At 45.0% G+C, this 5,589-nt stretch overlaps 1 long non-coding RNA gene across 2 annotated transcripts in view; it reads right to left on the bottom strand.

The window, feature by feature from the left end:
* LOC111745813 overlaps nt 1-5,057 on the bottom strand; it is a 27,216-nt gene extending 22,159 nt beyond the window's left edge. For both annotated transcript variants that reach the window (XR_002782804.1, XR_002782803.1), the window contains exons 1-2: nt 2,693-5,057; nt 2,480-2,610 (exon numbers count right to left, since the gene is read on the bottom strand). This is a non-coding gene — a long non-coding RNA (uncharacterized LOC111745813). The remainder of the gene's footprint in view (nt 1-2,479; nt 2,611-2,692) is intronic.
* Between the last annotated feature and the right edge of the window lie 532 nt (nt 5,058-5,589).

Below are 5,589 nucleotides of genomic sequence, written 5' to 3'. Positions count from 1 at the left end.
TAGAATAATCTCGATGTTGAAAAAATACACAGCCTTAATCTTCAATACAACAGTTGGCGAACATATCTCCAGGATGGTAGAAACAGAAAATCTTTTTTCCTTGTTGACATACATTTTAACATTTCCGTAGACATGGGAGTCAGACATTTCTACTGCTCATCCTCAAAAGTGTAATTGAGCCTGTGCATTAGTAGATATGAGAACAAGTTGACCCTCATGTTGAACTTGCTCCCACCTTGCCCTGGACTGCAAGGCACACTCTTGCCCGGTGCCACATCCCGGCGCCGAGCCATGCTAGGATTGATGTGCGTGTGCTGGGAAGCAGCTCTGGCAATTCCGTAGAGTCTAGAGAGAACTGCGCTCTTCAGAGCTACACAAGCTACTTGGCCTTCCTCTCAGTTTTGGACACAAGGCTGCAGAGCAGATGCCACACACACCAGGAATAGGAGGTCAGAGCTGTGAAGGCAGATTTAGGAGCTGAGAGCTCAATTCTGTACTTCAGAAATGTTCACCACCCTACACAATGCCTTTTATGGTGAGGGCCCATAAGACTTGCTTGCTCTATGCTGCCCCATGGTGTTCGAGCTGTTCCATGCTGCTCCGTGCTGCTCTGTGCTTCATGCTTCCTCATGCCTACTAAATGCTGCTCTATACTGCTCCGTACCTGTTCCCCCTCACTCACTTTTACAAACATCAGTAGGGCGAACAGCAGCACAGAGGAGAGGGTAACTTCCTCTAGGAAAGCATCACAGAAGAAGAGGAACTTGGGCTGAGCCTGAATGATACAAAAATGTGTATAAGCAGAACCCGAGGGGAAGGGCATTCACAGGAGAGGGGACAGCGTGGCCTAAGGTACTCAGGAAAGAGCATACACTGCTGATCAGGGATGGCAAGGAGCACTGAGCTTTATGAGCTGGAGCACCTCGTTCACTTTCTACTGAATGAACGTTTAGTTGGTGCTGTGAGCAAGTGAGTAGATGAGGACACCACCCTCACAAGGCTTACCTCCCAGACCAGTAACAAGCAGCGAACAGCTGACAAGCATGATAACAAGCTAACTGGACAGCAATGAGTGCCTGCATCCAAGCAGTGGGGGTACAGGATGGCAGGGAGCCCTGTGGTCAGGGCAAAGGCCGAGGAGGAGATTGAGGATGTGGGTGAATTATGCATATAGCTGCGGGGACACCAAGCCAAACAGAGGGTCCCACGAGCAGAGTTAGGCATGGAAAGAAACCTGGGGGCCCGATCTCACACGAAGAAGCTCGTGCTTAATTCCAGGTGTAACAGGAAGCCTCGGTTTTGAACAAGGAAGCAGGTAGTCAAGTTGACATTTCCCCCACCCTCCCAAAATCTCTGCACTGTTAAGAGAAGAATGGATTAGGTGAGAACGGGGTGATGCTGGAAGGAAATGACAACATCAGGAGGCTAGTGACATAATTCTGGCTAGATATGGGACTGCTTTATGGCAGAAGCAGAGAAAATGGAGAACAGTGAGTGGACCTGGAATACGCAATAGGGTAGAGGTGCTGCCAATAGGACCCAGTGATGCCTGAGATGAGCAGAATATAGAGACAGGGAGCTCTGAGAGTTTTTCTCGAGGTTGGCCTGAGCGCTAGGTGAATGGAAGTGTCCTTTACTGAGATGGGGTTGGTGGGTGCGCTCGGCAGGAGGGATAAGCCATAAGGGACAAGGTTCTCTTTTATCATTGGCATACAGCGGTGCAGTCTGGGGGCTCCGGGGAGGCCTCCATGAGGAGTGGGTGTTTCGGCCAAGAGCAGAAGGAGGAACAACCATCAGGCAGGTTGGAGAGGGGATGACCTGGCTGGCCAGGACCAGCTGTGAGAAAGGGCCAGATTCCTGGCTGGCACAGAATCGGCAGCAGGGAGGGGTAGGGAAAGTGGGCAGAGGCACTGCATAAGACCTGGGGCGGCGAGGAAGGGATTTAGTCATGCCTGCAGCCCACTCTGGCTCAATCACCCAAGAACAAATATGGGGAGGGGAGGGGAGGGGCAGCAGCTTGCCACGAACCTGCAAGCTTCTCACACATTTGTATTTTTGACAAAACGAGAAAATAACAGAAAAGCAAAGAGAGGAAGCCTTGAACTTTGAAAGTTGGGCCGGAAATTCTGCAGTACAATCCTAAGCCACAACAGTGTCACAGTGAGCCATCCCACAAACCCGCAGACCCTGACTTCCGTGCCTGGCCGCCACTCCGGACGGGGAGTGGAAGCGCCTGTGTTTGTTTGTTTGTTTTTATTTTTTTGTGCTGTTGCTTTGAGGGCTGAGATCAATGTCTTTCCTCTTGGTGTGTTTGTGGTTTCATTGCAATACGTCAGGAGGTGTGCTTACTGAGAGAATCTGTGTCTCAGGTTTTAAAAAAAAGTAACTGACAAAAGAGAGCATCCACCAGGAGACAGACATTTGTGCATTCAAGGAAAGACCGATGTAAGTATGAAAAATGAAGAGAAAAGTACCCCACCCGTTTATGGAATTCTTGTTGGGATATGATATTACTATGTGTCGAGAGGACTAGAGCTCAGAGTACTGAGGTTCTTTCTCTCTCCTGTGAGGCCCCTCTGAACACTTGGGCCTTTCTCTGTCCCAAAGTTCCTGTGGAAATGGATGGCCCCACGGAGAACTGACACATGGCTGCTCTCTGCCCCCATCCCATACTCCAACTCAGGGAACTCACCCTCCAATTACTGTCATTCCTTCCATATCTGAGAATGCCACTCTCATAATCTGAGAGTCTGAGCAGGTGCCTTTTTTTGAATGGAATTCCTATCAAAATACAATTGCAGGTTATTATAGAATATGATTTCTTACTAAATTGTAACGTTCAGGACTTTGTGTTTTTGCTGTGAAGCTGCAGTTTTTCTTTTACTTAATTGCACACATCAGAGAAAGCAAGAGTAAAATGCTACACAGATCCTGGAAGATCACCTACAATCCAGAGATGGAAAGAGTCTCAACCCCTCAAGTGAGCCTCAGTTTCTCCATGAGGACAATTTCATAGAACTTTCATAGAACTTGTTATAACAACTGAATAGGATTGCTGTGGTCTCATCCTTGGCCACTCAATCCGGTCACTTAGGGAGCTTTATAAAAACCCCAGTCCTTAGACTCAAAGTACCACAAACTTTGGGGGTCAGGGCTGGGACCCCTAGGATTCAGACACACAGGGAGTTTGAGCATTGCTGAATGTATATGAAAACACTCAGCCTGGGTCCTGTGTGAACCACAGCCTGAGCTGTTTGAACTGTTATTGATAGAGGCATGCCCTGTTGTTTGGTAAACTTCATTATCGATTATAAGTGAGTGAGGACGTCAGCTTAGAAGCTGAACAGAAACGTGTCTGTTTTGACTGCGTTCCTTTTCCAACATCTATTTTGACTTCTCCTAGCCAATACTCCTTCACCCAGCATCACTACCAGACTCAATCTTTTTAAGAGCAGAACATGTTTTATTTTAAACCATTTTGGTTGAGAATGTCAAACTGTGTCCTGCCTCAGTAAATAGAGTCGATATCTCTTGGTGGCACCAGTTACCTGGTGGCAGTGTGTTTCATGTTGCCCTCAGTAAGTAGCTAAGGAAGGAGCCAATGAAGGGCCTGTCTGCTTGGCCTCCAGTAAGTGACTCCGATGATATCACTCATTCTGTGGCCCCTGCACCCTTGTCAGTGCATATGGGTGCTTCTGATCTCCTGCCTGCTTCACTTACTCTCAGAAGTGCTTGAGTCAACATCCCAGACGGCCTCGTGTCCTGTCTGCAGAAGCTCAGAAACCTGAGCTCTCTAGTGGGCAGCAAAGTGTTTCTTTATATTGAGATATAATATATACTTTGCAAAGCTGTATAAAGTGCATGAATATAGAGTGTTCACCTCAGTGGTTTCTTACATATGTACAAATTCATGTAAGATAAAGAGCTGCAACAAGGTAATCACTGGCCAGTGTTTCCAATACTCCGTACTTCCACCCCTGTCCCCAGGCTCCATTGCACCTTTCCCAATCTATCCCCTCTTTACACCTCCAGAAGTGGCCAACCCCAGGGCTGTTTGGCTGATGCTTTCATAGGTAGGTTTTGCATATACAGTGTGGTCAGTTGAATAATGGCACAAGATATCCACATTCTGATCCGTGGGACATATGAATATGTGACTTTAGATGGCAAAGGGATGTTGCAGTTGTGATTAAGTTAAAGATTTTGAATTGAAAGATTATCCTGGATTATCCGGTGGGCCAAATGTTATCACAGGGTCCTTAAAAGAAAGATGCAAGAGATCATCTGTTATAGCAGCCATTGGAAACTCTCCACACGGGCTAAAGCCCACTTCACTAGAGACTCGAGAATGGTTACATTTTCCCAAAAGATAAGAAATATTTTGGGGTCCAAACAAAACTTAAAAATATCTCCTTCCCTCCAGGATACCATCTGTTTCTGGCAATTGGAGCCATCCACCCATCCAGAGACCTGCACCCAGCTTTAGCATCCATGCCTCACACACATCACTGATACGTCCAAATTTCTGTTTTGTGGTGAAACGAAAATGACTCCAGGGCCTTTGTAAATTAACATAAAAGTCTGTTATGCTGCCTTTGGACAAAGCACTGTAATATAATGGACATTCATGAGCAATTATACTTTTCCAGGAAAGAATGTGTATAGGGAAGTTTAGGAGAGCTTTCTCTGTAGTAGGTGCCAGCCCAAAGCTAGACTGTAAATTGTTGGTATCATAAAAAGTTCTGTGACTGGGGGGAAAAAAATATAAATCTCTGCCAAAATAAATCATATCTATAATATAGGTTCTTTTTGATTTTAGATGTTATTTGTGGACTACAATGAGTCTATTTATAGTTTATTTCCCCAAAATGAGATGGAGTTTATTACTGCCCCTTGGTAGACAGACTAGCATTTGCTTATTTTTCTGTGCTGTTTTTCACTGTTTAGCTGACAGTAAGGCAATGTTGGAAAACAACATGATTAGTTTGTTTGTAGAGCTGCATCTCTACCAGAGGAGATGATTTTTAATGCTCCAAAAAGAAAATACTATTATCAATTAGGTTGTTATTCAGCCTTAAAAATGAAGAACATTCTGACACATGCTGCAACATGGATGAACCTTTATGCTGAGTGAAATAAGCCATTCACAAAAAGACAAGTACTGTATGATTTCATTTACATTTGATTCCTAGAACATTCAAAATCATAGAGACAGAAAGTAGAATAGTGGGTGCTAAGGGCTGGGGAGAGGGGAGAATAGAAAGTTATTGTTTAATGGGGTCAGAGTTATCGTTTCACATGATGGAAAGCATTATGGTGATAGATGGTGGTGATAATTGTGCAACATTATGAATATATTTAATAATACTGAACTGTACACTTAAAAATAGTTAAAATGTTAATTTTATGTTAGGTATATTTCACCAAAATTTTAAAAACCCACAGTGAAAAATCATTATGCACCCTCCAGAATGACCACAACATACTGGTGGCATGTCCTGAGCAACCACTTTGGAGAACTCCTTGGCTTTGAAGATGAAAGAAGGGGCCCAAGCCAAGGAGTGCAGGCACCTCTAAAACTAGAAAAGC

This window comes from Pteropus vampyrus, unplaced genomic scaffold (genome assembly GCF_000151845.1).
Source record: "Pteropus vampyrus isolate Shadow unplaced genomic scaffold, Pvam_2.0 Scaffold166, whole genome shotgun sequence".
In the NCBI taxonomy this organism is placed as follows: Eukaryota; Metazoa; Chordata; class Mammalia; order Chiroptera; family Pteropodidae; genus Pteropus; species Pteropus vampyrus.
The sequence above is the reverse complement of the archived record's forward strand: the minus strand, read 5'-3'. Positions and strand labels throughout refer to the sequence as shown.